At 42.1% G+C, this 9299-nt stretch overlaps 1 pseudogene; it reads left to right on the forward strand.

Annotated features, from left to right (window-relative positions):
* The first annotated feature begins 7363 nt into the window (after positions 1-7363).
* Positions 7364-8563, forward strand: LOC126499566 (TAR DNA-binding protein 43-like; annotated as a pseudogene).
* Positions 8564-9299: the final 736 nt, after the last annotated feature.

Below are 9299 nucleotides of genomic sequence, written 5' to 3' on the forward strand. Positions count from 1 at the left end.
TCTTGTTCTTGTTCTTCTTCTTCTTCTTGTTCTTCTTCTTCTTCTTCTTCTTCTTCTTCTTCTTCTTCTTCTTCTTCTTCTTCTTCTTCTTCTTCTTCTTCNTCTTGTTCTTCTTCTTCTTCTTGTTCTTCTTCTTCTTCTTCTTCTTCTTCTTCTTCTTCTTCTTCTTCTTCTTCTTCTTCTTCTTCTTCTTCTTCCTCATCCTCCTTCTTCTCCTACTGCTCCTCCTCCTCCTCCTTCTGTTTAGTTTAGTTTTGTTTTTTCGAGACAAGGTTTCACTGTGTAACCGCCCTGGTTGTCCTACATCTTTCTCTGTAGACTAGGCTGCCCTCAAATGCACAGAGATCCACCTGCTTCTCTATCTCCAGGGCTGGGATTAAAGGTGTATGCCGCCACACCTGGCTTCTACCAATTGACTTTTAATTGCAACAACTATGTTTGTCTTGAGCAAAATGTTCCTTTTATTTCATGCATTATATTTTTTGACAAGGTCACACTTACCTGTCTTATCTCATTTTTTTTTCCCAACCATAGCTCATTCCTCCTTGTATTATCATGATTCCAATGGAGCCCTGGATATTACATTCTAGGTGCTTGGTGTCTTTTTATTCATAGAACTTAAAATATGCTATTTTTGTTTTGATAAGTCAGCTGATAGTCTTACTATTTTGTATTTAAGTCTTACTTGAGTTTTTTTTTCCCTCTTATTCAAGTTAATGGTACTTATAATGTTTTAGTCATCTCTGGATCCAGTTCTGTTGACTATTTTTTTTGCATGGATTTTTTCGTTTAATGTATTCCCATCTCTTAAAACATTCAACAACACATGTTATATATAGTGAAAATTAAAGCCCAAGGTAAATAGACCAGTTACGAATTCCCTTCTTCCTGTTGGGCTCTTAGTTTGGAATCTTAGTCAATTTAGTGAGTATTTGAGGTGAATGGCTTTTGATTGTTGCCGTAGTAATTTTCAGGGCACAGCACACTTGAAATTCCTCCAGTGTGGTCTGGACTGCCACTATGTGCTTAGTGTGAGGTCTGGAATGCTGAAGGACCTTTTCCTCAGTTTCCCAGCCCCTCCCTCAGATTCTAGCAGGTTCTCCAGGACAACCGAGCAGGAGGTTGGTTTGCATGGTCTTGCTACTCCCCCAGCAGTAATAGATGTTACCAGGTGCTAGAGGAAAACTTCCTGATGGGGAACAGGACAGGGGCCTTCAGCATTCTCGCTGGCATCTCCGTCTGAGGCAGGTGCTACACATCTGTCCCTGAGTGACAGACAGTCCCTCCTTCTCTTCAGAGCAAGGTCCAGGATACAAGTGACCTGCTGTCCCTCTCAAAACTCTATGAGCTGTGAAACTCATGTATGTTGGAGCCGTTTTGCTAGGATATGTTCTGTGCTTTCCAGTTTCTTGGATTGGTGTCATGTGTTTAATGGGTTTGAGGGATTTCCTAGGTAGTATCACTCCACATGCAGAGGCTAGCTCAGACTTCTCTGAATTCAGACTCCAGCCATGCACACAATAAACCTTATAGCACGCCCCACACATGTTTGATGTTTCCTAGATTTTTCCGTTCTCTTTTTTTTTCTCTTTGATTGACTGGCCCCCAGTGGCCTCTCTCGCTTTTTAACTGGTTCTCATCTGCTACTAAAACTATCTACTGAAGTCTCGGCAGGTATTCTTGTTGTTATTTTCTGCAACAGGCTCAAGCTAACCTCAGGCTCAGGGTCCTTTTGTCTCCGCTTGCCAAATGCTGACATTAGGCCAGACGTATGAGATCTCCTGGAGCTGGAGTTACATGCAGATGTTCAGCTGTGATATGGAAAGCGGGTGCTAGCCACTGCACTCGGGTCTTCTGCACGAGCTGTGTATGCTCTTAGCTGCCGGTTCAGCTCTCTATCCACGAGAGACATATATTTTTGAGGCAAGGATCTCTGAGATCACTGGCTGGCCTCAAGTTCTCTATATAACTGAGAATGACTCTGAGCTCCCTGCTGGCAATCTCCCAAGTGCTGCACTACAGTGTGCACCATTCTGCCCCTTTATGCCATGCTCTGGATCCATCCCAGGGCCTCGTGCACAGTACACAAATACTAGACCTACTGAGTTATGTCCTCAGGCCTTGGCCATTGTTTTTTCCTTTTTTGAGTCTAAGGTTTCCAAAAAAAAGTCTGAATCTGATAACTAAAATATCTATATCTGCATCTAATTCTATTTCTCTTGTATTTTTTCTCTTGACTTTTAGTGGAGAAATTTATTTCTTGACATTCTTAGGTATTTTTAATTGAATGAAAAATGTTGACTGTGGAAAACCAGTAGTGACTGTAGGTGGCATTGTCTAAAGAGATTTAAATTAGCTGTGGATGAATTTGGGACACTCACCTTGCAGTTAAGGCTGGCCTAGTTATAATTCGTTTAGCTTCCTCACTGAGCATAGCTATTCTAAGATCTAAATAAAATGATGTGTTTCTCTTTGATGAGACTTCCAATTTCCATCTCCTTTGTTCCACGGGACTAGCAACTACATTCTTAGCCTTTTCTTTCTCAGTGTTTGCATCTCTGAGCTTTGTGAGGCAATTTTAACCTCTCAGAGACCACTCAGTGTTCTAGAAAGAAAATGGCACAGGAAATACCCTCTATAATACTTTCGGTGCTTCCGTCTCCTGTTATAGTCGCTGGACTTAATCCGAACTCCATTTTCAGTAGTCCCAGGCTAGAGATTGCTACAAACTAAGGAATGGTACACATCTCAATCCTTGAATCAGCAAATGCCCCCGGTGGAAGATCACAGCCGACTCACCCCAGTGTATCATCAGCCTCTCGGGAACTCCCTGTCCCAGACACTCTAGGCTTTGTATTCTATTCTGTGTCATGTCTGGGTTTCACAGCAGTTCTCAGAGGCCGAGTCACGCGGACTCTGCAAACGTGTTATCACCAGAAGCAAAACACAGCTCCATGTTCTATTCTCAAGTCAGCAAGTCTCGGCTATTTCTATGAGGTCCTCTTAATTACTATGTATTCAAGTTTACAGTGCACTTTAAAAAAAATCCATATTTTATGTATTTGTATATATTTGAGGGTCACGGTTATGATAGAATTTTATTTTTATGTAAACTTTGGTTAATTATTCATTAAAGACCATCTGGTAATATATTGTTCCTCTAGAGGAGTTTAACATCTTGGTACTATTTAATCTAGTATATCGGTGTTACCTAAAGGGCAGAAAACCACATATTAATATCATCGTACAAGTAAACATCACATGTGTAACGCAGCTCACTGCACAGTTAAAGTCTACAGTTTGGATTAGACAATGTTAAAATGGAGGATCTCCAAAGCTCATTTGAACTCGTGGAGACTGAGGCAGCATAGACAGGCTGCACAGGGCTGCACAGGGCTGCACAAGGCTGCACAGGGCTGCACAGGGCTGTACCGGGTCTTCTGCACATATCTGGCTTCCAGTTTAGTGTTTTTATGAGAGTCCCGAGTGTTTAAATGAATGGGTCTCTTCTGCCTTTTTGGGGGCTCTTTCTTATGTTTTTTGTCCTGTCCAACTCCACTGTGATCATTTTTGTTGTATCCTATTATATTATTTTCCACTGAAGCCTGTTAGACGGAAAGGGAGTGAATCTGAATAGAAGGGGAGGTGAGAAGGAACTGGGAGGAGTAGAGGGAGGGGAAACTGTAATCAGGAGATACTAAATGAGAACAAAGAAATCTATCTTCAATGAAAGGCAAAAAAGGAGGGGGTCTCACGGAAAGGAAGAAGTCAGATTAAGTACGTATTTGAGTCAACCTACTACAGTAGTTGAAAACAGGTGGGCAATGACCTAAATTCGATACGGTATCAAAGCTGCTGCCAGTGAGGTTGGAGAGCTGGGGTGGCTATGGTGGATTGTTGCTGAAAGTGAACAAATGGAATGTTCTAAGGTGAGCTAGGACGTCAGTTCCTTCTGTGCTTCTGTGCTGTATGTAGCTGTGTGATTGTGCACACGCCACAGTACATGCAAGGGCATCAGGACTCTAGTCTCTCCTTCCACCATGTGGGTTCCAGGGATTTCACCAAGTTATCAGGGCCCAGCAGCACTGAGCCATCTTCTTGGCCAGACAGACATTTTAAGATGAAGATTGCTGGCAAATAGTAAGATGTCACCGGAAGATTAGAGAAGATGCAGACATTTGTTAGTTAGTGTTAGACTTTTCCTATGTCTCCCGGGAGAGGAGAAAATGGAAAGGCAGGGTGCCACAGGATTCTGTGTTTAAAGGCGACACGCGCAGCAAGGATTGGAAACTGAAGTCACTGAATTTCGTGGATCATTTCTAGGAGGAAGCTATAGTACAGCCACCAGGTACAAAGGGGTGCTTGGTAACAGAGACCGTGAAAGCCTAAGATGTGAAAAGGAGCAATGAACAACTGGAAAAGAGAGACGTGTGTAATGCAAAGGTGCAGCTATAGGATTTCTTTCAAGGATAAGATCATTCGGAAAAGATCCGTGTCATTGACATTGTGTAAATTGAAAGCAATTATTCACTAACACCCAGGAGAAAAAGAGGGAGCATTGCTACCATTGGTGTGTAATTGTAATATGCAATATAAAATTCATTATTAAATCTTCTCAGAACAGTTTGGAAGTAATTTCCTGGGGAAAATTGTCTCTATGCACTGTCTCAATTTCTACATTCACCTCTTGGCTCACTACATCTGGATTTTGTCTTGTGTTTCAGCAGAAATCATTCTGATGAAAGTTACCAAGGTCTCCTTAATTAAAACCCTACAGGAACTCAGCTTGCACACCGTCTCCTCGGGGAAGCCTTCCTGAAGCTGAGAGGGACAGTAAGATCCCATTTCACTTGCTTGGCTAAGACTCTGAACCTGTAACTATTATAGCGCCCACCCCACTGCATTATAGCTATCTACGGCTATTACTCTTTCAGGATTAGATGGCAGGAGGTGAGACGCTGTCCTATTTAACTTTGTATAGCTAGCATCAGGTATGCAACTGACTTAATTACTATCCATTGGAAATATGCCTGCGGTATCTGAATGAGGATGGGCCCCATAGACTAATGCATTTGAATGCTTGGTCCCCAGTTGGTGGATTAGGGGGTGTGGCCTTGTTGGAGGAGGTGAGTCACTGGGGGTGGGCTTTGAAGTTTACGAAGACTCATATAATACCTAGCTCTTTCTCTCTGCTACCTACTCTTTGATCAAGATGCAATTTTCACCCTTTCCTGCCACCTTGCCTTTGCTCTGCCACCATGGACTTTAACCGTCTGAAACCATAAACCCAATTAAGTAGTTCTTTTATAGACTGTCTTGGTCACAGTGTTTTGCCAATAATAGAAGTAGCTGAGACAATTCCCCTATTATCTCTTTCTTTTAATCCTCTCTGCAAGATATACTTGCACAAGAAAGAAAAAATTTCTAAATGTAGGCGGGCGGGCGCACGCCTTTAATTCCAGCACTGGGAAGGCAGAGGCAGGAGAATCTCTGTGAGTTCAAGGCCATCCTGGTCCACAAGAGCTAGTTCCAGGAGGTTCCAAAGCTAAAAAGAAACCTTGTCTTGAAAAAAAAATTTAATGTAACAAAACCAAAATCTGTTCAAAATATGAACAAAATAAAATTTTTTTTCCAGGAACATTGTTTTTCCTTATACCGTGCATGAATTATTTTGTAACTATTAAATGATTGTTGTATCAATTAAGTATTGGACACCTTACAACTGGTTTTCTTATCTTTAGCTTCTCTCATCACCATAGTTCAGCAACCAACTTCTTTTTGGGGGAAGGGGTCTTTTTCAAGACAAGGTCTTCTTATGTAGCCCTGGCTGTCCCAGAACTCATTGTGTAGACCAGGATGGCTCTAACTCTGCCTTTCTCTGCCTCCTGAGTGCTGGGATTAAAGGTGTGAGCCACCACTATGCCCAGTCCCAAACTTTTTATGATTTTATCAGACTGTGATTTTATAAGTGAAACACTATGTTTGACTTTGTTATTTTATGTGACTCGCAAATTAAGAAACATATAAGTAGCAATCAAAATAAATAGCTCATACAAATATTTTTGTTTGCAGTTCTACCTAATGTGGCTTTATCTAGCAATACCCCTCATGATCAGTAAGTAGTCTGGCATATTCTAACTGGTTTGAACATCTTTATATCCTTGGATGTCAACAGGTGAGGACAACTTGTCTGCACTTTTCTGAGCACACTCATATGCACTTTTATTTCTTTTTCTGTGGTGCTATGATTGGACTCGGGACTCTGTGCATGCGGAGATTGCTCTGTCATGGAACTCGACACCCTACACTCCAGGTCCTAGCTTTTATTTGCCTGTTCCATAACTACAGTTTTGCAAACACTGTAGCATTTTCTAAGGTGATGCTCGTAGCATTAGGAATCACCTTTGGTTCTTCCTGTCCCATTTATTTCTCTATCTCGACAACTGTCAAACTGTTTGCTTCTCACGTCTACAAAGTTCATACTTCCTCCTCTTTCCTGCAGCTTTGTTTGACGTTTGTCTTTTCGCCCTTACCGTTCTAACCCAGGACCTCATATATGCTACCCAAGCACTCTACTGCAAAGATACGTCCCTAGCCCTTTACTTGCTAAGTAGCCCAGGCTGCCCTTGAACTAATACTCCTTCAGCTTTTGCCACTAGAGCTGTGGTCATAGCTTGCTTATTCTGATAGCTGTATTATCACACAATGCTTTTAATACCACTTATTATCAAAGCATTACTGGATGATGTACTGGAGACATGCAGCGGTCGGATCAATAAATCACCAGTAATTGATATTTAAACAAATTTAATAACAAAACCAGACTCACAAAACCAAGGTTCCAGCGGAGTATCCAGCGGAAACAGGAGAGAGCGGAAGGGACGCGCAGCACAATATATATCAGTAAACCTACGCCTGAGGGCAGCCCGCCCCCAAGGGGAGGGCTTATCCCTACAGAGACAGGCATCTACATATGCTGTAAAGACGGTCATCTGAAATTATTCGAAAGATTGTTGAGCAGCGAGGCAATAAAAAGTATAAAGGCATTCTCTTTTAAGAAAGTTTGTAATAAATACATACCCAAGGCCATGCAAACTTGGGAAACAGATTAAGAGTCTAAGAGGTAAAAGTATTCAAACTGTTAACTTATTGTTCCATGTGACTATAAAATTTCCATGAAGAAGCCTGCTCTATATTATACATTTAAATAGCAATGACAGTATATAATCAAGTACTGACAAGTAGCGGAGATGTCTTCAATGATAGGCATATAAAGAGTTAATTGGGGCAGACACAAAGCAGGAGCTTGCTGCCTCAGTTTCCTCATTATGCTTTCTAGCATCTAGCAGAAAACTAAGCAGAGATGTCTGATCGTATCCAGGCAACAAAGGATGAAAATGATGAGTCCATTGAAAATCATCAAAGAGCAAGGACCAGTATTGCCATCCTCAGTTGCAGCCCAGTTCCCAGGGCATGTGGCCTGTACTACAGGGATCCAGTGTCTCAGTACCTGAGGGGTGGAAGAAAGTCTGCATCCCCTGATGTTGGCTGGGGAAATCTGGTAAACTATCCGGAAGATAACACAGGGGAAATTGAGGAGAAAGGTGTTTCTTCAGCCATGAAAGTAGAGCGAACAGTCCAGAAAACATCCAATTTAATAGTGTCAGATCTCCATGGATAACAACCAAACAGGATCTTATAGACGTGTCAGTGCTTTGGAGACAGGCCTATGGTGCAGGTCTAGAGAGACCTTAAAAACTGGAAGGGTTTGACTTTGTTCAGTTTATAAATGTAAAAGCAATGTCACAAGGATATTTATTTGATAGATAGCCGATGGCATGACTGTAAACTGGATTCTAAGCAAAGCCCAGATGAGCCCTTGAGAGGCAGAAAGTTGTTTGTTGGGCATTGTTCAAAAGACGCGTGGTCCAAAAGCTTCAACGTTTCTTCTATCAGCACCGGGAAGTTGTAGAGTCTGGTGTTATTTCAAAGCCATCCAGGGCTTCTGCTTTGGCTGTATTTACAAATGATAGGGTTGCCCAACCTATTTGTGGAGAGGATTTGATCGTTAAAGGAATCAACGTGCAGATACCCAATGCTGAAGCTAAGCACAATAGCAATAGACAGAGAAAGAAGTGGAAGACTGGGTGGTAATCCAGGAGGCTTTGGGAAATCAGGTAACATTAGAAGGGGTGGAGCTGGCTTGGGAAATAACCAAGGTGGTATGGGTGGAGGAATAAACTTTGGAACCTTTATCATCAACCCAGCGATGATGGCTGCAGCCCTGGAGGCACTGCAGAGTAGTTGGGGTATGGTGGGCATTTTAGTCTGCCAGAAGAACCAGTCAGAACCAGAGCCAGCTTGCTGAGGGACCCAAACTCCTACAGCATTTGCAATTCTGATGTCCCTCTCGGTTGGGGTCAGCACCAAATGCAGGGGCAGGCAGTAGTTTTGGTGGAGTTTTGACTCAAGCATGGGTTGTAATTCCTCTGCTTGGGGGAATGTAGACAGTGGGTTTTGGTTGGTTAGAAATGGTGAGAATTGCATTTTTCTAAGCCCATGATGAGTTTGTTGTAAGATATATATGGGCTAAACATTTCCCCATTTGTTCCTTTAGTGTGGAACAGATTCAGAAGCATTTTTGACATCTTTCTTTAAAAACGAGGAAAAGATAAAGCAAGTTTTGTTCCATAGGGGATGAAAAGATTGAGTGACTGGAAGCAAACTGCTCCTTGCCTGCCTGGGAAAACAACCAACACTATATCTGACCTTGTTTTCCCTCGATGCTCTATCATTGGACTTGCGAATTCTTTGCAGGTTTAAATTAGGAACCATTGGTTAGAACTGGTGAATTCTTTTCTTTTAGTTTAATTTGAATCCCAGTCTAAGGATTTTCCCTTCGGAACCTTTCCTTTTGGGAGATAAAGGCGTCATGGTGTTTGATTCTTTTAGTTTTGTTTAATTCATGTCTTCCTTCATATACTAAAGTATAATATGAAGACTTCATTTAATTTCTACAGTCCATCTCATGTCAAGTGTTTGCAGAAGAAAGGCGTCAATGAAAGTAGTGCTGTACTTACGCAGGTTCCTCAGCTGTCAGTCCAGGGTCAGTGAGCTCCCACTTGCTCGGATCAGCTATTTCTGTGGGTTTCTCCATCATGGCCTTGGCCCTTTGCTCATAATATCGCTCCTCCCTCTCTATGACTGGACTCCAGGAGTTTACCCCAGTGCCACACTGTGGATCTCTGCATCTGCTTCATCAGTTACTGGATGAAGGTTTTTTTTTTTTTTCCCCCATG

The sequence above is a fragment of the Alexandromys fortis genome, unplaced genomic scaffold, assembly GCF_014885135.2.
Source record: "Alexandromys fortis isolate MF-2015 unplaced genomic scaffold, M_Fortis_MF-2015_v1.1 scaffold_35, whole genome shotgun sequence".
NCBI classification, from domain to species: Eukaryota; Metazoa; Chordata; class Mammalia; order Rodentia; family Cricetidae; genus Alexandromys; species Alexandromys fortis.